Source organism: Chroicocephalus ridibundus, chromosome 3 (genome assembly GCF_963924245.1).
Source record: "Chroicocephalus ridibundus chromosome 3, bChrRid1.1, whole genome shotgun sequence".
In the NCBI taxonomy this organism is placed as follows: domain Eukaryota; kingdom Metazoa; phylum Chordata; class Aves; order Charadriiformes; family Laridae; genus Chroicocephalus; species Chroicocephalus ridibundus.
Window position 1 is genome coordinate 24,907,020 of NC_086286.1, and position 23,441 is coordinate 24,930,460.

Genomic DNA, 23,441 nt, shown 5'->3' on the forward strand with positions numbered 1-23,441 from the left:
CTTTATTAGCGTGATTCCAGGACTTGCAAGGATTTTTGTAAGAGTTTGAAACATTTAAAAACTATATTTTTCACATTTAAAAACAAACGATACAACTGTAAAATTTGATCTATTGGGCTGTACCAGAGCTGCAAGTGAGTGTTGTATTGCTTTCCTGTGGTTTGAGAACCTTTTCCTTCACCCAGGAGACGGCCACATATTTTTTCATGTCTGCCTGTCTTGGTCGCAGCTCCTTACGTAGTTGCAACTACTGCAGTTTCTGAATGTTTCACAACACTTCTGGGAGAATATTATTACCTTAAACGTATCACTGGCTCGTGAATACTGAGTGCCTTTCTTCATCACCGATGAACTTTGACAAAGCTTTTGATACTTTTTGGAAAGAAGGGCATATTTTGGAGGAAGTTTCCAATATAACAAGAGCGACTGCAGATTTCGCACACCAACAGGGAACTCTGGGCTGAAATCCATTAGGTCTTGACCACGGAGAAGGTGGGCTAGCCAGAAGTCCCTCGTTTACTTTATTTGCCATGTGAATATAACTGTTATACAGCCTATTGGCTAATCAAGCAACTTTTGATCTTACATAATCACTTTTTGTATTATATTTAACACTGTTCTTGACAGAAGTGGTGAGAAACAGGGAGCAATACTTCTACTTGTGGCTCAGAGCCAACTACAGCTACTCGCCTTGCAATAATTTGAATTACGGCAAACACATGGGAAGAGTAAAATGAAGATGCAGGGTCAAAAAAATAATCACAAGGGAGGTTTCTTGAGGATAATTTTATTAAAAGTTCATGTTTGAAGTGATGTCATTCTTTTCATTCTCTGTATTCAGTTGCCTTTCTGAAGCTTGGCATAGCTATTCTGATGTGCAGCAAAAATATTACATCAAAGGTGAACGTTTGAATCCTGGCTGAAAAATGAAAAAAAGAGGGCGGTGGGACATGGAGCAGGGGGAAGAACCCCCAAATGACTAAGAGTTCTTAAAAGTAAGATGTAAAAGAAAATAATCATTTCTCTCCCCTGACAAATAGTTCAAAAAGTAGCCCACAGTTTGGATCTGGTATGTCACATTGCATACAAATGAAGAAACTGTCACCATCAGTTTCCTTTGAAACCTTTTGATCTTATCTTCTGTAGTAAAGGGCATGTGACTTGATCAGGGCTTCTCCTCTCTGATACGTAGTCAGGGTCCTGATGTACTGAAATATCTGTGACAGGTTTCTCCACCTGATATGATTATTTTTTTTTGCTTTCCCTTCAGTGCCTTTGTGTGTGGAGGGTATGGTTCACCCTTCCCTCTCCATCCAGGAGAACTAGGTTCCCCATTTGGCAATTTCCCGATGATCCTGTGTGTTACGGCTTAGTCAGTAGTAGTCTTACACCTGTTTTCTCTCCACTTGCCAGGCTGACTTTTTTCTAGTAAGAACAGGAAAGTGGCATTACAGTATTTGGTAAAGACACAAAGGACACACAACTCTTGCAAGAAGTAATGGGAAGTATATTCTGATAATTAATTAAGTATTGTTTTGTTACAGAGTACCTCTAAATGGATAATTTGAATATGTGTGGTCAGTAGTGGAAGGAAAAGATTTTTACAGACCTCTAATACATAGTCTTTAAAAAGCACAGTTTCTGTGAGGTGTTTGTTTTTAATATGAGCTATATTAGTTAATGATGTGCTTTATTTTATTAATGTTTTGTGAACTAGTGAAGTCAAGGAAACTTTTCCCGAAGGGCTAAACTCTGCTACTGGGGCAATCAATGGCAAAACTATCTTTGACTTCTGTATGTGAGGCTGTGCTGTGAGGGAGAGTTGAAGTGGGAAGTAAGCCCCAGGAGGTCTCACTGGGCTCCTCTTTTCAGAGTAAAGCCCAGAACAAAATATCTTTGGGTCCATGTGTTGACACTGCTGGGCTTTGCTGCTAAGCTCCTGCTGGAGGATGCCCTTGCTCTGGTGGTCACCCCAGAGTGGCTTCAGCCCCTGCTGCAGCTGGAAGAACTAATTTGCAAAATTTGTAAGGCTTGCAGCAGAGACAAAGAAAGCTTATACTGATTTTCTTTTTTTCTTCCGTTTTTCTAAGGTAAGCAGTGATTGAGGTGTCCAGGAATTGTCTCTACCCAAAGTCGCTAATTAAAAAAAGTGCTGGAGTTATTGAGTGCAAAGCCTCGTTTAAATGGGTGAAAGTTAATGGCCAGTGTTCGCACAGGAGGTCAAACTGGGTGATCTCTTCTAGCCTACAGCCAATTAATCCCTGAATATGCGGTGCTGCCTTGCCCTGCAGCCTTGCAGTTGGGGAGCTGTCTAAGAGAAACCCTAAGATTTCCTGGTCCATAGGAGTGACTGGCCTGGCTGCAGGCTGCCCGCTCGAGCAGGCTCTGCTCTGTTTGGGTTTCCGCTCAGCTTCTGTCACCAGCATGTCCCCATTACAAGTAACGAGCTGATTGAGGCTGGAAGAAAGCCTGAAGCGTGCCAGCTCGTCTGGGAGGTGCAGCTGGGTAAAGTGCAGCAGCAAGTCATTTGCAGTGCTGGTACTGAAAGCATTTTCACAGAGCAATTTTGTTCTTCAGTGATTTTAACGCCGCTAGCAATTAGATGTGTTTACACGGTAAGTGTTCCTCTACACAGTGAGGTGGCTTGCGTGCACTGTTCCTCAGAGCTGGAAAAAGGTGGTTGTTGGCTGCTTGTACAGAAGGGTCTCTTTTGGAGTCTTTCATCCCAATCTTTTGGGAGAACCAGAATATGTTGGACTGGTCCAGCAGCATGTTCCCTTGTCCCTGAAGTTCCTCAGCTCTTAGCTTCTGGTTTTGCAGAGTAGGAGGGCATATCAGGATGTCCTGCTGGGGCCCAAATATGTGCTTAGGATGTTTTTCTCCTTGGCTAGCAAGAAAAGGTAGCAAAGCTGACTTGACTTCGTTCTATCAGAATAATTTGGCTTTTCCTGTGTCTGTGCTTTTTCACTTATGTCACAGAATCACAGAATGGTTTGGGTTGGAAGGGACCTTAAAGATCATCTAGTTCCAACCCCCCTGCCCTGGGCAGGGACACCTCCCACCAGACCAGGCTGCTTAAAGCCCCATCCAGCCTGGCCTTGAACACTTCCAGGGATGGGGCACCCACAGCTTCCCTGGGCAACCTGTTCCAGTGCCTCACCACCCTCACAGGAAAGAATTTCTTCCTGATTTCCAATCTAAATCTACCCTCTTTCAGTTTGAAGCTGTTACCCCCTGTCCTATCATTACAATCCCTGATAAAGAATCCCTCCCCAGCTTTCCTTTAGGTACTGGAAGGCTGCTATAAGGTCTCCTTGGAGCCTTCTCTTCTGCAGGCTGAACAACCCCAACTCTCTCAGCCTGTCCTCTTAGCAGAGATGCTCCAGCCCTTTGATCGTCTTCATGGCCCTCCGCTGGACCCGCTCCAACAGGTCCATGTCCTTCTTGTGCTGAGGACTCCAGAGCTGGACGCAGTACTCCAGGTGGGGTCTCACCAGAGCAGAGTAGGGGGCAGAATCACCTCCCCCGACCTGCTGGTCATGCTTCTTTTGATACAGCCCAGGATGTGGTTGGCTTTCTGGGCTGCAAGTGCATATTGCAGGCTCATGTTGAGCTTCTTGTCCACCAGCACCCCCAAGTCCTTCTCTTGTCATCTGTTGTGTGAGGAGTAAGAGCTGGTATTGAATAGCGGTGCCTGAAAAGCGATGGGTTTGGATGCTAAGTGGAGCTGAGAGTCCTAATTACTGGAATCTTGGAAGGCAGATGGCACCCAAATCAAAATGGATTTATCTGTTAACACAAACGCAGGTCAGATGTCCTAACTACCAACATGGGTGAAAAATCAGTCTTCCCAATGCTTCACAGGACTACTGATTCAATATATTCTGGATGCTTCAGTCCTGGAGTGTAAATGGCCAGGGACAGAAAAACCAGAGGGTTTCTTCCTTCTGTACCATCTGGAGATGTTTGCAGTCTCCCCAGCACCATTTATCTGGATGGGGTAGGCAGCAGCCAGCTGCCAAGCAAGGAGGCAAGTGCTGAGGGCTGGAAGAAAGATTCAGATGTGGCTGGAGATAACAGGATTCCATTGCAACCCCCCTCTTCCCTGGCTAGTGGGAGAAGGATGGTGGGGACCCGACGGACTCACTATTTTCCCCACTGAGGAGTGAGGATGTGGGGGAATATGATGCTTAACGCTCAGCAGGAAGGCTTAGGAGATCCAGAAAACCACCCATTTGCTTTCAAGGCTTACTCTGCAATCAGCATAATTTCTCACAAGGATGGGATTTTACTGTAGAACAGAAGGTTGGGGAATGGAGTGTTTGCAAAGGGAAAAATAATTATATTTATGGACTGGGAATCTGTGACCTTTTTGGACCTGATCACCTATCTCTGTCTGCTTTGCATACAGGAGGCAAGTTATTGGATAGTTTAAAATGTTGGCTATTTTATAATAATAATAATAACAATTTAAAGATTTTTCCCAGCTGTTGGAGGATGCAATTTTTCTTTCATAGGCCATTATGTATGCAAGACCAATTGGTAAACTGCAATGTACTGTTCTGTAATTATTCTCCCCTGTAGCTTTAATGAGGAGATCTGCGTGCAGTTTGATGGGAGAATACACTCTGCCGACAGCTACATCGAAAATCAAGACAGGTGTAATCTGCTTACTGTAGTCTGCGAATCCTCACTATGTGGCTATGTTATCTCTAGTGCATGTTTATAGAAAGATGCTTGTAAAAGGATTTAATTTAATGGAATAATGGTAACTGACACTATGAAAATGACGGGGATCAAATAATATGGTGAGCAGAGTCATATAAATACTAAAGTAGATGATTTAAAAACCCGCTATGTTACGTCATTCAGTTAATATCATATAAAAGGAAAATACAAATTAAGCCATGTTATGTACTAAAAGAAAACGCATTCCTTATTACTAACCTAGTCTTAGAGCAGAATTTTGAGAAAACTTATCATTATGGAGTATGCACTTAGAGATACGTGCTCAGCCCTGCGGTTGCACTCGCGTGGGCAGATGTGCATGGCTGTCGCTGGAGCTCTGTGCGGGCGCGCTTCCAGGACTGGAGTCCGAAGCGCAGAATATCTTTTAGAAGGCAGATACTCTGCTGAGCCATAGCCAAAAGCTGCAGCTTTCTCTCAGGTGGAAGAATAGTTGCGTGATGAAAGGACCGGTTGAGCCTTCATTTAGAAACCCACTCTGTTTGTGGTAGGGAAGCTTCAAGACGTTCGCACATGATGTGCCTCTGTTTCCTTACCTGCATGGTAACGATAATAATAAACTTGGTAGAAAAGCAGCCCAAACAACTTACCATTTTTTAAGCCTATTGGGAAAAGGGAGCATCTCCTTGCTAGCAGCAGTTACACAAGATTTTTCATTTGGAAAGATAAAATTATTTAGGCAGAACTGTGAATCTAGTTCCTCTCTTCAGATCCCGAAAGAAATAATACCTGGTTGCTCTCCGTGGATGTGATTTATTAATTATCAGTCATTCTTAATCACCTGATACTGACATATATCTAACACACTGGAGAGTTTAATATCTGAAAGAATACTTACCATGGTTTTTCTCAGCAGTCCATTTTTAAGTGCTGGGAGAGATAATGTGATGCCAGCACTTTGATATTGTGTTTCTCATCCTGTATGACTCTGTCCTTGAACACGGAGTGTGACTGCACAGAGGATGGCAAAAAGTTTCTAGCAAGAGCTATGGTAAGTGTCACCATGCTCCTCACTGAATTGTTTGAAAGCCTTTGGCTTACAGAATTTGGACATCTTGTGACACTTAGTGGTTTTTTTGGTTGTTTTTTGGTTTTGTTTTTTTTTTTTTGTTACTTAACCTTTTTGGTGTTAAGGTGAATGTATCTGATTTATTGTCCATACCAAGGATAGTGAAAGTGCATGATCAGACATGCTATGTTACTGCATCAGGTAAAGTGTATTTAAAAAAAAAAAAACAAACCCAAAATACTGAAAAGCACTTCTGTTGGGGAAAGATAGGGGCTGGATGGGAGTTGAGCGTTGCTGTTAATTGTTCTTATTATGCTGATCTTGCTCAGATTTTGAGTCTAGTGATTGCACTGACAAAGGAGCAGCCTTGATTTCTGCACATATGTTATAGTTACTTGTAAAACTGGGCTCACAGATTGCTCTAAAGCTTTTACTGTTCCTGCAGAACATTTCTGTAGTTCCAGCAGTTTGATCGCAAATGCGGCATCTCTCTCCTAATGCTGTGCAGGTTGATAAAACAGTTGCCGAGCTGGAGTCCCTAAAGAAATTATTAATTATCTGGTTAATGTGCATCAGGCTGTGGGAGTGTGAGATTAATCACCAGTGCTGGGATGAGTTGCTGAAGTGGATTTTGGTTTTTCGTCTCCTGTCACTTGGTAATGGCTTTTCCTTCCTTCACCATCAGGTGAACAGGTGCGGAGATGCTGTATTTTCATTTTCCTGTAGTCGGTAACAGCCGGTGACCAGGAGATGCCTTTTTCTCAGTCCTGCTGCATGAGCAGTTTACAACATGGAGCGCTACCTGCCTCGGATGTTCCAGCTGCGGGAGATGCTCCTACAGCACGGCACTGACCTGAGCTTTCACAGATAAACACATTTGAACACACGCACTCGGGGAGGGGGTGCCAGGGAGAAGCGTTGGGCTGAGCTGGGGGTAGCTTTTCTGTATTCCCCAGGTCTCAAAGTTTCAAAGACTTATATTTGGATGTGGAATTGTAACTTGACTCCGATTTTGAACATATTTACTGTACTTGGAACTTTTCAGTAAGTTACCATTCAGCATGCCTCCTTTGTTTAATGTAACAAAAGAAAAATGTACTACTTTATTGGAAAGATACAGAAGAAGGTTCTTCTTGCTCCGTCTTCAGTAGTACCATCCTTAAAGCCAATGGGCTGCATAAATATTCAGCCACGGGAGAGTGAGTCAGACTCCTTTCTGGATCAGTTGGGACATTCAGGTGCAGCACTTGTCCTGTCCTGCTAACTGCTGTTAGCCATCAGCAGTTGCATCAGAAATTGTTCAGTGGAGCCCTAATGGTCTTCCAGAGGTCCCTACTGGATTACACACACTTGCACCACACAGTGCACTGATGAAAAAATGGAGGAGTAATTTGTCTTTTAAATTTTACAGTCGTGTTGCTCCATGAACTTTGTACACGAAACCGTAACAGCTCTGTCTCAGTCAGGACCATTGGCTGGAAGAGTCTTTTGTTTTAGTGACCACTAGTGAGGGGAGGAAGGAAGGTGAGGTGGAAGGAACTACCTTGTACGCATCTAAAGCAGACAGTTTGCCTGAGGCCAGGGGAGCATCTTCCAGTTAAGAAGGGAAGAAGCTGTAGACAACAGCACAATTGTTCCAGTAATATGTGCTGAGGGACAGACGTAGAGAGCGAGTCTCTGTATTTATAAAGTCTAGTCATTTGGATGACTTTGTCATCTCTAACAGAAGTGTTGTTTCTCCTTGAGGAAGTTCTGTAAATGACCACAGCTATTGAGGCTGAGATGCATGGCACTTGGGACTACAGACCTGTTTTTAACCTTCTACATTACTATGTTGCATCAAGGCTTTTTTAATGATGTGAGCGTGTAGGTATTGGCCTTCATCAGCTTAGGGGTTTTGTTTCTTCTTGGCTGAACTAGTGGGGTTTCTGTCCCTGGTGAACTGAACGTTTTTTATTACCTTGTCACTTCAAGCAGGCAGAGATGCACTTGTATTTGAGATTGCATTGCACTATATTGTTGAGCTTTTGCTGTCCGTATTGTACTACCCTGAAACCCTCTTCAGCTAAAGGTGTTGCCTTGGGAGGGGAGGAGAGAGGTATGCAGGTTTTAGAGAATTTGCTTTTCATAATAGCTACGTGCTCCAGTCTGGGATCCCGGAGCACCCTCATGATGACATAAACATCCATTTGTTTAGCAAGTTATGGCATAACTTCACATTAAATGTAGATGACCCATTTGTGTTTGAAACCCCCTAACCAGCCAGTCAGCATGGCAGCAGAGGGGTTTTAAATGTTAAGCAGTCTTCGGGACTTCAAGCTGAGTATTTGCATCAGAGTTGTTTGGGTTTCTGCTCCTTGTAGAGCTTCCTGAGCTTGTTGTGATAAGTAAAACCAAGTTTACTCTGTTAAGCTCAGCAGTTTCCAGCACCGAAGAGATAACAGGGGGAAAATAAGACCTTTAGGACACCAGAAATAAACTTCTGTCTGTATGGGGATGCGGGTTCTTTTTTTATAACTTTATTTGATGATGATGTTTGTGTGACCGTGCACACAGGTGTGCTTGCCCACAGTGGCGTACGGAAGTGATGCAAAAGGAGTATAAAACGTGGTAAATGTGTGAACCATAAAGACAGTAACTCACCAGCCTCTTCCGTAGCTGTTGATCTCTGGTGCTTAAAAATAAGTAGAATAACAGATTTTCAGATGAGTAAATTGTGCAAATCCATGCCTAATTTACATGTACGATCACCTTGACTGCTTGTACAAATCAGGTAATTGCGCATGCAAATAGCTAATTAACACAATTAGCCGATCTGCTGATGCAGTCTCAGGATCTGTAAGTGCATACTAGCCATGTAGTTATCATGTATCTGCAAACTGATTGTACAAAAAAAAAATCTAAGCTCTGGTAATGATTAGCAGGTGTGGGGAGTTGCTTTTTTAAATATCACAGTTCTTTGGCTTTAAGAAGAGTCTGATGGGGATCGCCACTGTTATTGCAGTTGGGATACGAAATCACTTAGGTTTACTAGAAAAATTTCCCTTCGAAGTAGCAAGCTGGCATTGCTGCCGAAGCACGTTCCCAGCACTGGCACCCATGGCAGGCTGGCCAGTCCGGTGGCACGAAGGCTGCAGCCATGCCCACCTCGTACAAATCGTTCCCTGTGAGCACAGGCCCACGCTAGTTTAGCCCTATGGCTTCATTAAAGTACTTGTGAACAATTCTTGTTAAATACCTACTTATTACTATTTTTAGATAATCAAAACATTTCAGATTTTAAAGCCACCTGCCTCCTTCCACCTTGGTAGAAAAGAATGTACTCAAAAAAGATTTAAAGGGCGAGTCTCCTGGCTTTATCTGTTCGTCCAACTTGGAGATCTCTTCCTTAGCATTTGACTGCTAAGCAAAAATATTCAGGCAAGTTTAAACATGCAAATTGTCAAAGTTTTGCAACTGCATCAACAAACACTAAGTACAAGTCCAGGGACTTCAGAAATGTGTTTCTTCCATTTTTGTTTCTTTTTTTTGTTTTTAATAGCTGTTATAGGGGGGACGGGCGTCCTTCATCATAGTAATTATTTATACCTTCAAAGCAAACATAATGTGAACCTGCGATCAGTTCCTACAAATAATTTAACATCAGCATTTGTGGCTTGAAGTTGAGTCTACGCAAAAGTAAATAACAGCATAATCTTCTGAAGGCAGAAGATTTCTCGAACTTCCTCTTTAGAAACGTTTCCTAGTTATGAAATCGAAAACTTAAACCTGTGTATTAGATTTGTGACCTAGCTAATATCCCAATTGCTCTCTGAATCTCCTTTTTTACAGGTGTAGTTTTATTTTAAAACAAAGATGAAATATGCCAATAGTACATAACTGCCAGGATTCAAATCCTAGCAGGAGGTTTGTGTCCAAGACAACACCAGTGTATTCTCTTTCATATGCTTACATTTCTCACATAGATGGTTGGGGTATGTAGCATTTTCCTTACTCGGGGGACTTCAAAACCCATTGAAAATTAGATGCTGATTGTGCGGGGATTGTGTTGGCAAAAGGAGAACCTTGTTACGTGCTCCATGGTAGCGCTCCCATGTCCTTAAAATCCCCTCTGTGAAGGGAATTAAATGTGGCCAGGAAAGCTGAGATATGTCTTTAAAAAAACTGCTGTGGAATGTTTTACTGTCATCTAGGTGGCCACCAGATGAAGACCCAAGAGACTTCAATGCAAGACCTTGTGACCGATTAAAAAAAAAACCAACCCTACACCCAAAACAACCCTCAAACCAAAAAACCAACCACGAACCAAACAAACAGAGAAAGGAAGTCGGGGCTTGGATGCTAAGTTAGCGTGCTGATACCTGAGAGCACATCCAGCCCATGGCTTGCTCTTATCAGCTCCAGTGTCCGAGCCCTGGGAACAGACGGGAAGAGCTGGGGCCCTGCTAGTGCATGCACCGGCTCTTCCCCGCTTCCAGCCTGTGCCTTGCAACTTAAAGATGCAAAATTCATTGAATGACAAATGATGATTAGCGGGGAGCTGAGGCCTATCTGCCACAAAAGGGAGCTGGGGAGGACGCCTGCCGACTTTATTTCTGGCCATGTCAGGCTTTTACCGCTGCTGCCCGCTTAGTCTTTAAAGGAACAGTGGCAGCTGTTTGTGAAACGTTTTATTTAAAACTTTGTTTTGACAAAAGCATCAGCTTTTAAGATTTTGTAACTCAGTGAATCTTAACATTTAAAAAATAATTGGCTGTAAAAATCTTTTCCATCGTCGATCAGCCAAATTTTCCCATTGACCTGGAATTAAAAACTAATGGGAAATAAGAAAGCAACAAGAAAAATAAGTGGTCTGTTCTTAAAGGCCAAACTGAGTGAGACTGGGGAGAAACAAAACTGAAATTAACTGAAAATAAGGCAAACAAAGCTGCTGGAGCTCTTTATGTTGGGATAGCTCAAACCCCGCTTTTACCGAGTCTGAGAACTGCTTGCAGATTTGGGGCCGAAGGCTATAACATGCTTAAGTGTCTTATAGGCATGTGGTGTTTTTCCTTCTGGCCTGACACTAGCTGTGGGCTACACAGTGCCAGACAGAAAAAGAGAGAGCCATTTATTGAACTGTTTAGCAGTGGGAAGGGCAGAGATCATACTTAGCTACAGTGATGACGCTTACACCTTCAGTTAGTTGAAATGCTGTTAATATCCACGAATACAGGGTTAATGCTTTCTCTGAAACTGTAGGAATTACCCGACTGTTATTTTAAGAGCGCGCACTTTTTTTTAGATATCTGTGTCCTATTGAATTCAGAGGGAAAACTTCTACCTGTGATGGGATAAAGTTTCCCCTCCCTGCTATGTTTCATTAAAGGACTGAAGGAAAAAGGCAGTTTTTACGTGCTCTAGAACGCCTTGTGGGCTTCTTTCAGAAAGGGTACACCTGCCAAGCAGAGAAGCAACACCTTTTCCTAGGCATCTCACTTGGAAGGTCCTAAAAGCTGATATTATTTTTTTTCTCCAGTTACTCATAGACATTAAATACACTGAAAATGCAGTGTTGATGCAAGTGCAAAATTGCTGCGATATGCAGATGACTTCTCTCCTTGCCCTTTCCTGTGGAGGACTGTAGTGCCAGCCAGGGAGATGGCTGATTGCCTTTGCCCGATCAAGGGATGTCTGAGGAGCAGCTCATGGTTGAAATCCTCTAAAATGGCATTGATGACCGTGAAGAGGAGGAACCTGCACGAAGAGTTGGTAATCGCAGTTTGTCTTAAAATATGTGCTGGCAGTCACACCCTCTAGCCTGCGATTCAGGAGCCTGCTTGAAATCTCTCACGTTGTGATGTCCACAAAGCATGATCTCAGTTATCTCTAGGTGATTAGAGGACTGTATTCCCTTCTGGAAAAAAAAAAATGTCGTCCTCCTAGATATTTGCACCTTTTGTCTTGTAGCCCACAGCCATTTGGTGTCCCTGGACCTGAAGCCAGTAGCACTTAGGCTAATTTGGTTCATACAGCAGGGAGGAGTGTGTGTAGGCCTCAGCAGTGTGAGTATCCGTGAGCATCTTGCCCTGGCTCCCAGGCAGTTTTAAGTCCCATTTGAAATCCTGGGTGTTTATCTTTCAGTTTCTTTGTGGCTGGGCCTTGCTTGGGTGTCTTTATTAAAGTCCTGTAACGAAAACTGTGACGAGTGGCTCTGTGCCTCCGGCACAACGGACAAGGTTAACTTCCACCCCCCCCCTTCCCCCCCCCCCTTAAAATAATCTAGTGGAGTCACAGACCAATGTGCAGGGACTTCAAGCAATAGTTTGTTCGTCTCGGTCGTTTGGGGTTTATTGGGGTTCTATCAACTGAAACCCGTCAAAATCCAGCGCTCTACAGCCAGTGCAGGGTTTGTGCTCCAGGCAGGTTTTCACGTGGGCTGGTCTGGAATGGTTACTCGGACTTCCCCACAACTTTCCAGTCGCATGACTGGTCTCGTGAGTGCACGTTTGACTTCATTCTTGCCTTTCCTATCGGGTCTCCGTTTACAATGCAAACAAAAGGCTACTCAAGCTGTTTCCTTTGTGGGGGGATGAGAGAAGCAGAAACATGTGAGAGATGGTAATTGTTCTTCGGTGTGATGGTACCGGGGACAATGTGGTGATACCCCCTAGCACTTCTTGATCCCTATTTCCATGAAATGTAGGCTGTTCCACCCTTCCGAAAACAAAGGAAATGTGCCTTGGAACAGACAAAGGAAAAAGAATTGTGTTTTGTCATGCAGTGCCTTTATTTACAGAGTTTATTCTGGGAGCCTCAAAGCATCGCTAACTGTATCAGAAACTTGGTACACAATGACTTACTTTTCCCAGTGAATCAACAAGCATATTGTATTGACATTTAAGTTTTGAGGTCTTTGTATATTCCCGGTGCAGGAATGAAGCTCCCAGATCAGCTACTGCTGGCGAGGAGACGTAGATGCATTATTAGGGATAACGTGGTTTATCTCCTCTGACACTTTTCTGATATCTCTTGATCATTAAGGTCTGGATTAAGTGGGAAAAAACATTACTTGCACGGATGTTATGTAGCTTATGCCTCAGATCTTTTATGAGAGAGTTTGGGTGCTTAATGTCTTCTAATTCAAAAAGAAAAATCAAAGTGTTGTGTACAGCTTCCTTCTGTCAGGTGCCGGGATGAGGGTTAGGTGAGTGCATAACAGAAACGCGGATATTTGAAAGTCACATTTCCAGCTGCATTGAATACGATCGTAGATAAAACACATTGAAGAGGAAGGGGCTGTTTGGGGATGCTTTTACATTTACTTAGTGGGTTTAATTAAGTTGTTCAAGGTGTACTACTCCATGTCACTCTTGGGAGAGCAGTCACCTGCATTTTCTTCCCCCTGAGCTTGCATCATGACATTTTTGTGAAGCGCTGCTGGGTCAGGAGCTCGCTGTACGTTCATCCCCAGCATGGGGAAGAGGTGGCTCTCTGGCAGTGGCGTCGGCAGCCTTGCACAGATGAGAGAAGGTGCTTGGCAGCTGGCAGGTTGGAAGGGAGTAGGGAAAGTAGGTCTGTATGTGTCTGGCTGCCCAAAAAAACATACTGATCTTCAGAGAAATGTATTGTTTTTCGATATTTTGTTCCAAATCCCTACTCCACTGAAAATGTAGCTGTTATTTATAATTAATAAATTAATGGCCTTCATCCTGAACCTGTAACAGAATGCAGAAATCAAACGTTTCCGTCTTTCAGTCTTGAAGTGCCAACTTGTGTTTCACAGCAACTCAACAGGCGTTTCTGGTACTCCTGAGCTGATGAAAGATCAGGCAGGCTATTGCATTGCTTCTCTGTGATAGCATGGTACTATTGAAACACCTGTCCTAGGGACTAATGTATTTAGCAGCCTGATGCCCCCTAACTGGGGCGGTCCTTTATTTATCCTAGTTTGTTCCTCTTCAGCAGTTTTGATCTGAGGATTACGAAAAGTGGACTTCACCCTGTGAAGCTGTTACCGTAACCATTTATGGATGGAGAACTGAGGCTCAGATAAATTACGACTTCCAAAGGTTACCTCGCATGCCAGTAGCACAAACAAGGGTCTGTGCATTGTTTCCCGGACTGCTACTTTTTCCACACTTTCTTTAACCACGTGGGAAGAAATTCATCCCTACACAGGGTCTAGCACAACTTAGGTAAGAAAGGATCACTTTAAATTGTCAAGTGAGACCTTGTGCTGGTGCTGCACGGAGGGATAAATTGGTTGAGAACTTTGGGGGCTGCTTTACAAAAGACAAATGATGGCACAAAATTTGATTTGTGGAGAAGCTGCTTCCTAGGAGAAAACAGAACCTCAGCATAAGTAGATCTGCAAACTAATGACATAGAAATAGCTTGGATAATAAAAAGCTGGTAAACAGAGGTATGGCAGCAATTTGCTTGTTTGTGAGACACAAGCTAAACTGATCTGAGTTTGAAGGAGTTTGTTATCTTACGGAGTTCCTTTGGTTTAACTCAGTGCTAGGTCATTTTTAGTTGAAGCAGAAGAATATTTATTTGTACAAGTCTAAAGTCATCTTCCTGTAAAACAAAGCAAAAAACCTGCCCAACTGCAAGCTCGAGATTGCTCAGAATAATCCAAATGTGTTTTGAAGGACTTCAGGGATATATTTCCTTCTGAAGATTCCCGTTCTTCTGTATTTTCTTTGCCAAGTGAGTAATTAGTTACTCCTTGATTATTGCTTATCACTTTATACTTTTTCATGGAGACAGCAAGGGACTGTGAGGCTGTGAACAGCTATGCTCATATCACCTTTCTGTCTCAAGTATGGTTTTATTAGCTTAAAAATAACAGTGGAGGTGAAACATTTTTAAGTTCCTGTACTCTTTTTTTTTAAACTGGTATCCTGAGTGCTTTCCAGAGCATCCTCGGTGAATACCAGAAGCGTGTAGTCTCATTTTTCTTGCCTTGAATTGCTACACCCCAACAGCGTTGATCAACAGCATCGGACGTGAAAGCTTGACTTAAGCAGTCTTAGTCTCTTTTTCATCCCATAGTTGAAAATTTTCTTTCATCTTTTCCGAGGTTCCTAAACATGGCAACAAGCGTGGCTCTGCAACAGATGCAATTCTTTCTAGGTCTCTAGGTAACATTTTAACCTGTGTAATGTTCACAGCATAGCATCGTAAGTAATATTCCAGGAAATACGCTGCCGCTTGTTAAAAAGGATAGGACCCCAGAGATGCCTTTAAATATGCCTGTAAAGTGAGAGGTGCCAAGAGAAAGATAATATGGCTGATTATAGTTATTTACCTTACATTTTCATTCGCCCTTAACTGGGTGTAATTTAGGGGCATGAAATCTCTTATTGGAAGTGTATTTGCATTAAACAGCTCTAAGCAACCATGAAAGTGCAGAAGCTGAAAAATTGACAGACTGGGTTCCTAGAATCCCAAAGTAGCATTTTTGTAATAGGCATACAAACAAATCAAATAAACATGTTTTGCTTCAACGATTTAAAGAATATGGTCTTTGGAGTAATTTGTCTTTTTTTTTTTTTTTTTTTAAACTATCATTTCTAACCTTTTCATTGCCTATCTCTAGTTTGCAGCTCCTCCTAACAATCTGCAGCAATTTCCAACCCAGCTGCTGTGGTTGCACAGCATTGTGCCTTTGTTTAGCTTTCCCTTAGCCACCAAATCGGCCTATAAAGGGGATTACCTGGCTGGCGATGTTGTTTTTCAGGTCTGCACTTTTTAACAAATAATTGTTTCATAGTGTCTCTTTCCCCCCCAAAAAAAAGGGGGGGGGGGCAGGCCTCTGAAAATCAGACTTTACGGTTGGGTGGAATAAAGTCTTGCAAGTAGATACCTTTGGCTGGCTTTGATAATCCCCCTCGCTTCCTTTGCAAGTGATCATAAACAAGTTGAAATCAACTGCAAGCGCAGTAGATCCTTTGAATCAGGTCATGTTTTTGTAGCAAGACTTAAATTTTCATGTCTGCTTTACTTAAAAAGAGAGCTTTTTCGTTGGTGTGTGCTAAGCCTGAGAAATTTATAGTACAGCTGTGTACTGTTGAACAGGTATGATCTTCCACCTCGACCTCCTAATAGTCGGTCAGTTCTTTTATATCCATTGCCTCTCCCACAAGGCACTTTATTTAACTGAAGCTTGTGAAATGTTGTGATCTTTGCATGAATGGAGTTATTGAAGTGAAAAGCATTAGCAATATTTATTTCAGTGGATTGGAGATTTAATGACTAAAGAAGAAAAACTGGTAAAGCTTGCTTTTTACACATACAATAGAGTCTTTAAGAAACTTAATTTGCGTTTAAGAATGCAGACGTGTCTGTCTGAATTTATACTACAGTATGCGTGCTCCCCGTGTCATGCTGTGTTGAAAGGTGTCTAACAATGTATGTTATTGAAATATAGCTACAGTATTCATTTTTGAGTATTTTCTTGAGTGTTAAATGGAAGCTAGTGTCTGTCTTGCTCTGCTCAGTGCAAAAGATATATTTACTGTACTTGAGTGTCTTCAGTTTTGGTTCCCGTTTTGCAAACACAGTACATTTTAATTAAGGCTTGTCACTCGAGATCTAATGAATACATTTACTGTAATGTCTCCATCTTCAGGAGGTGAATTTGACTTAGAAATTGTCTCTGTCGCAGAGGGGCTGATAATATCAGTTTAAAGATTTCTTCTTTTCCTGGGGAAGAGCGGTCCGCGTGGTTTGTGCTGCTCCTGCTGGATACGGGGTAGCAGCACTCGCTTAAAGAATCACGGAACGATGCTTACTGCAACATACAGGCAGACAAGGAAAATCCCTAAAGACATGTATGTACATTTAGTTCAGAGAACGTACCTGCATGAGGCTGTCTTCGTTCCCCTCCCCCTTTTTTTTTCTTTGACACAGTTTCTTAGGTGGCGTATTGATTATATTTGGAAAGATTAAGTAACTCCTCTCCCCAAATCACGCCTCTGTTAGCATACGAGAGGACTTTGATCAAACAAACAATGAATTGTATAATACGCTCAGTTTAAAAAAAAAAAAAATCCTATAAAAGCAGGTTTCAATTGACCTTTTACCTTTGTCTGTTTCTACTGTGGCGGGTGAGGACTGTGGACAAGGAGGGTTGCCCTGCTTCTGCGTCTCCAACTTGTTACTGTTGGCGTTAGAACTCCTGCTTTTAATGTCAAGTCAAAACTGTAACTAATTTTCCTGTCATGTAAATGCCATTTTCTGTCCTCTTGTTGTGTGGGAAAGCACTGAAAAGTGAATTTGGAGTCTTCAAGAGGCAGAAAGTAAGCAAAGCCTCAAATTTTTTTGCTTTTCAGTGTTGCAGTATTTTAAACTGATGTTATTTTAGTTAAATCGAGATTATATCATGGTGCTGTCTTCTGGTGCAGTGTTGTGGGGGCAAGGCTTCAGACCCCAAACTTCTTCCCCAGTCTCCACTACTGGCAGCATTTACCTTCACCATGTCCAAAGTGTGTTATATCCTCCTTTGTTAGAAAATGCTGGGGTTTGTGTGGAGGAAGGGCCTGGAATGGGACCAAGATGGAAGGGAGATGCTTGGGGGGACCCTGCTGGGCACAGGAAGGTGTCCTGCCCTGGGGTCTCTGTCAGGGAGGCTGCGAACCTCGGGGCTCTCCTCTTCCTCCTGACCTTCTGCCAAGAGTGCCAGGCAGCACTTTGTGCAACGATAAAATGGCAGGGATAGACAGTGCCCATGGCTTGGAGGGGCTGAGAATGGGACGTGCAGTAAGAGGGTGGGAGGAGGCTGGTGGGATCCCCTGAGAGCATCCCATGTGGTGTGCAGTATGGGGATGCCCATAAGAAGAGCTGGCAGAGTGGCCGCTTGGCGGTTGTCCTCAGATGTCCTGGTTAGGGACTTATTTGGCAGGTAGGGTCTGATTCACTCGCAATCATCCAATGCAAATGTTTGGAAAGTGCTATTGCATCTGTTTTGCGTGTGAGGAATCGCATCGTGCTGAGAGCAAAGCCCAGATTTTTCCAGTGTCCTCAGGCACTCATGCTCTGGTGTCCTCATCCAGGGTCCTGGAGGAGCTCTGTGATGGCAAGGGGAACTGAGGCTGCCTCGCCCAAATTGTGCCACGGGGCTTGTCCTTCCCACTGCCAGCCCATCCCCGACACAGGGATGGCGGGAGCACGTTGGGGACCAGGATGCTCTGCCTTCAAGCCGCTGTCGCTGTGGAGGGGCAGGGAGTTAAGTGCTGTGAAGGGCCCTGAATGGACCGCCTGCGAGGTGGCAGGTTATGGCTAATGACAAACACGTGCCACTGATAGGTACATGCTTTTTTGACCTGCCTTAATTTTTCTGTCTGGGCCTTTAATTGCCAGGGAAAGGTATAGACAAATGCAATAAAAAAGCCAAACAAATCAGAGCTATAGCAAGGCTCTACAAGGAAATATGTTTTAGAAAGACTTTTTTTTTTTTTATTTAAATTAATCTGGATTTTGTTGTCAGGCTAAAATAGACTAAAAATAAACAGCTGTATAGTACTTCATTAAGCTGCCTGCTTGGAGTGATTTTCCCATTGATTAGTCTCAGGGCTAATGCTGGTTCATTCCTCATTTCATTGCTAATTAACATCAGCTCTGCTCCTGACCACTTGACCGCACTCTCTCTGTGAACATGTGCTGGTTTGGCAAGTAATAACTGCTCCCTCCTTCTTAAAAGAGAGAATTAAGAGAGAAAATAGCTACCAAGCGTAGATCTCCGGCTGCTTCTACAGTAAGGATAGCAAACCGTGAAACTGTATCAGCCTGTACGAAGGGTAATAAACATAGTTTACAGAGCGCAGGAGTTTGATTGGGGAACTATGTAAATACAGATGATGAGCTCAAGCTGCCGTATGAATTGACAGGCTTGGCTCATCTTCTGTTGGTCGAGTTGATTCAGGCTCTTCTGGGATGCTCGCGGTGCAGATTACCTGACCCAGGGGCTTACGGCCGCCGGCCATCAGGGAGTGGGCTGCTCTGGATGGGCAGCAATTGCTTTTCCATGCCCCAACAATGTTCTCGGAGTCCGAATAATGAAATACGCTGGCAGTGGGTACGGCAAGAGCAGGAAACATAACGCCATGGTTATAGCTTTGTCAGGCCACTTCCATGCAAGCGGAATATAGATGAAAATTGGGAAATGAAATACTAGAATTGGCATGGATGGACTCTGAGAAAATCTCTAACAACTTTAATGAAATTAGCAGCCTCTGTTCTGGGTGAAAAGGTCAATTTTTCCATAAAACCCAAGTAAACTGGCATTTTGGAAAACATCTACTAAACTTGGCATAGAATAAATAACATTATCCCAAAGTCTTGGTTCAATTCCAGATCATAGCATTTTCTTTTAATTGAATTGGGTATTGCATTTCATTTTCAGAAAGTTTTTTTTTTTTTTTTTTTACTCCTACATTTTGAAGCTTTCATATCTCAAAACTAATCAGAAACTCAGCCTTATACAAATCTATCAATCAGGAACAGCCACTGGAGAGAGAGCTTGCCCCAGTGATAATCCTTTTCTACCTACTTTTGAGCAGAATCCTAATTCACTTGTTCATCAATTATATATTTTCACCATTAATTTAATGGATTTAGGGCTCAGTCTTGCAAACAATTCTTCCCGTGAGTAACTTTATTCATGCAAGCAGGCTGCTCATGTGAGTAAAATTAACCATGTGAGATATTTGTAAGATCAAGCTTTACAGTAGTCATGGCCTTCCTAATTCCCCTTCTTTGATCTGTAGTAACAAAAAGCATCTTTTACTCATGTAATTAAAAATAATAAATAAAGGATTTAACTGTATTTAAAATTTTAGTAACTGTACTAATTATGATCAGAAAGGTGGAGAAGTCGTTCCTGTGTTTAAGAACATAAATAACCAGTTTGGGTCAGGAAGGACTGCCTCCTGATTAAGTATTGCACGACTGGTGATGTCGTGTGGCCTTCATGGATGGTTCTGGAATTGGCCTTAGAGCATAGGCAGAAATGTAGAAAATCTTGTGTTGTTGTCAACTGACTTTAGACAAGGCTAAAACCATATTGTACAGCAGACTTTATTCAGTTGGAAAATGGAAATAGAATTTTGCTTCTTGTTCCCAGGATACATCCAGCATCTCCTCTTTCTCAGAAAGATGCCTGCGATATTTTTAACTTTCCTCATGATACTTCTATTTCCAGTCCTGGTCAGAAGCAAAACAAATCAGCAAATAAATATTTACCTCAATAATAAAATAAATTTAAAAACCAAGAATGAGGGTGTTTTCTATGTTTCTTCTTTGCCTCTTCATTCAAATAATGTCACAGGAAGGGGCTTAAGAAAGTTTTAAAAAACCCTTAAGAAGGTGGCATGCTTTAAATAAGATCTTAGAGAAGGCTGACTTGGGTGACAGAGACTTTGTGATCCTCAGCAGTGGGACTATTTAAGATATAAACCTTATGATAAAGATGCCCTTTCTGGCCTTGTTACCCTCACTACTTAAAAAGAAAATCAATCTTTGAGTTTTCAGAGTTGAAAGTTACTGTGAGGGCCTCAGTCGTTTGAACCGTAAGTTGGCATATCGTATTAAATAAGCTTCAGTAGCTTCATGTTTAACTACAGGCTAGAATTTGGTGAATAAAGTACGATTAATAGCTCTTACAAACCTCTGGATGGACACCCAAAGGAGATGAATAATACAGTTGCAGTATTACAAGTCAGCAGCATATTAAACATTATTTTTTTTCTGTAGGAAAGGATTTCCTGTAGAGGTCCTGAAGAAAAATAAGTTTCATTAGTCGAGCGTCGAGCAGAGATAGAGCAACAGGATTGATTGTAATAAGCCTCTCCTTTTTACCGAAATCCATTACTTTCTGAGCTATTAAGTGATGAAAGGGATTAAGAGAATAAAAAAATATAAGCGGGACTGTATTCGTAAATCTAATAAAGTTGATAACAGTAGAGCATTTTGTGAAATTTGCATGTGAATTTATAACATCCTAATCCATTGGCAGGCAGCGTTGCACTGCAGAGAGAAGGGGGTGCACCGTGCATACGGGATAAAAATGCAAAACAGAATTTCTGGCCAAGAAGCTTTTTTTTTTTTTTTTTTTTTTCCATATGGATATCCGTATGTTTTATCACAGATTCCATACTTTTGGTGCCAGGATCCATATGTTTAGCTTTTGCTCAAATAAAAGACTAAAATCATTCTTCATTATCTCTTTCTTCCTAGCTAGCGTTTTTGTAGACATGAGCAAATGTGATGCTAGATGTTTGAGGCATACCCGGAGAGGATACAGTTGGATCCCATCAGAGGTATTTAAAACCAGTACCTGGGGAGTTCAAGGGCTGGATTATCATCTGAGTATAATGCCCCTTGACAGTGCTCGAACAATGCAGGGGGTGCTATCATCTGATTGCAAAGTCCTGGCAAGGTTTTTCCCCTATGAAAGAGAAGCTCCTTTGGGAGCAGCAATGAGAATTTTTCTCCTTTTTATTTGATTTAATTCTCGACCTGCACCTCTGGCTCTGTGCTTCTGCTGAGGGGTGTGTGATGCAGGGAGATGACGTGACAGAGCTTTATTTTACTTCTGCCTTTTCTGCTTGCCCAAGGCCTGCAGTTGGTAGAACAGCAGCAAAATTTAGAAGTGCTGATACAGAGTATTTGGGGTTGGCGTAAGGATGGTGCATCCCCATCTCCTTGACATGACCCAGTCTGCTCTGTGCCAAACAGATATCGCTCACTGAGAATTGTGCCTAATAAGGTTTTATTTTCCCTTTTCTCTCTTCTCCCCCCCCCTTTTTTTCTAATGGAGATGTTAATATAAGGCTTGTAAAGGTGTAAAACACAACTCAGTATCCACAGTTAGAGCTTGGAATAGGTAACAAGTAACTATCAACAGTAAAATCTGCAAGTTGGCTCCCCGGTTGGATCCCATCTTCACTTGGACTTCCAGTCCTTAACTTCTTTGCCGGGACGGCAGGTGACAGGGAAGCAGCTGTGGTGTGTGCATTTACTTCTCTTAGGAGTTTGATTGCCTACCAGCAGGTTCTGACTGTCCTATGGCCATGGTACTTTGAAATTGCAGAAGGGGTAAGGAATACCCTGTAATTTTGAATAGGAGAAAATTAGGGTAGTCATAATTACAAGCATTATAGTACACAGTTTCAAAATAAAGGCAGCAACGTGAATATTTTATTCACAGTTCCTGCCTCTAGCCCATGAAATGTAACCCTGAGGTAGGCTTGGAGTTATGCTTTATCCTCTGCGTTCCTGACAGTAATACAAATTATTGTGAAAGGTTAATAACCATTGTGTATCACAGCTGTATTATCTTTCATGTGGAAGAAAGAAAAGGCAACTACCTTCTCTGAATAAACCAAGCAGTAGCATCTTGACTTTAGAAAGAAGACAATCAATGCTGTAAGAACCCCATAAAAAAAGCTGCATCTCGGATAGACTCATTATATTAATTTTCAGGCTAACCCCACTCTCATCAGAGACAAAAGCAAGACTTACCACCGATATCATTCAAAGCAGGCACGGCTCCTGATATTACCTATACAGAAGCTACCAGAGAAACTTAACCTTTCTTTTGAGATTTACTTGTAAAAGTGTCATCCCTTTGAGATTGAATTTAGTTTGTGTTTCAGTGGAAATAACCCATCATTTTTCAGCTCTACCTTTCCTTCCCAGGGCTGTGGCTCTGTCAAGGTCAGTGGCAGGTTTGTAGCAAGTTGCCAGTTGCGAGATGCCTCATGGGTCTTGATTGGTAGTGCAGTCAGCCACTCTTCAAAAGAGATGGCTCACGAGGAATGCCCCATGCGTGGTGGCGTGCCCCATGCGTGGTGGCCTTCTATGTGCGGTGGTTCCTGGGCACAGTGGTCAGACATCCCAGTTCAACCTCCCAGGCTGTCTGGCCCACGCGTGCCGTCCCCGCTGGAGATGTCTCAGTGTGAGGAGCTGGTATTTTGACCCCCAAGAGGGCAAGAGGTTGGCAGTCACCTACTTGTTACATTCATACATGGAGCGCAGACTCTAAATACTATATGTAACTCAAGCTGATTGCCCAGAGAAATGAGGAGTGACACCTTTCCTCCTTTTTTGAAATGATTCTCATGTAAAAATGCTGTGCTTCTGTTTTCTTTTCCTTTTTTCCCCCTCACCCAGCATTTGAATACCAGAATGAGCTAATTTTAAGATTCCTCAGGGCAGTGGCACTGCATTCCTTCCACTCTGCTATTCCTTACCACATTACCTCACCGCATCAGCACTCGTATCTCCCGCTGATGGCATCCAGTTTCCATTCCATTCACAGCGGCCAAGGATCATATCTCTGATCCACTTAGAAACACAATGATCTCTACCCCTGAGAATGCAAACGCTTTCTCAGTCAAATCTATTGATCTTCAGGGCTCTATTTCTGGCTTTCCATTCACTCACTCGGTGTTTGGGATGCTGCATATTCTTTCTGGGGAAAGAGTTAACTTGGCTACTAGGAACTCGGTGAAGAACATTTCTGCAGAATCCAAAGATAGATGTGATCCCCCGTATATGCTTGTATCTGTACAAATACTACACTTAACTGAGGAAAATTAAAACACTCAGGCAGCAGCACACAGAGCTCTGTGACAATGACAGACCCTGGTGTGCTATCGCATTCTTATCCCAAGCCAATTCACTGAGTGCTAATTGT

General features: G+C 42.6%; 1 protein-coding gene across 22 annotated transcripts in view; it reads left to right on the forward strand.

Annotated features, from left to right (window-relative positions):
* Nucleotides 1-23,441, forward strand: part of ESRRG (estrogen related receptor gamma) — a 408,609-nt gene that overhangs the window by 115,880 nt on the left and 269,288 nt on the right. For 2 of the 22 annotated variants that reach the window (XM_063328440.1, XM_063328452.1), the window contains exon 1: nt 13,834-13,932. The exons of 19 other annotated variants lie outside the window; for them this stretch is intronic. The gene's annotated coding sequence lies outside the window, so the exon portion shown is untranslated. Of the gene's footprint in view, nt 1-13,833; nt 13,933-23,441 lie in introns of those variants that run through there. One more of the 22 variants, XM_063328458.1, reaches the window with a different exon arrangement.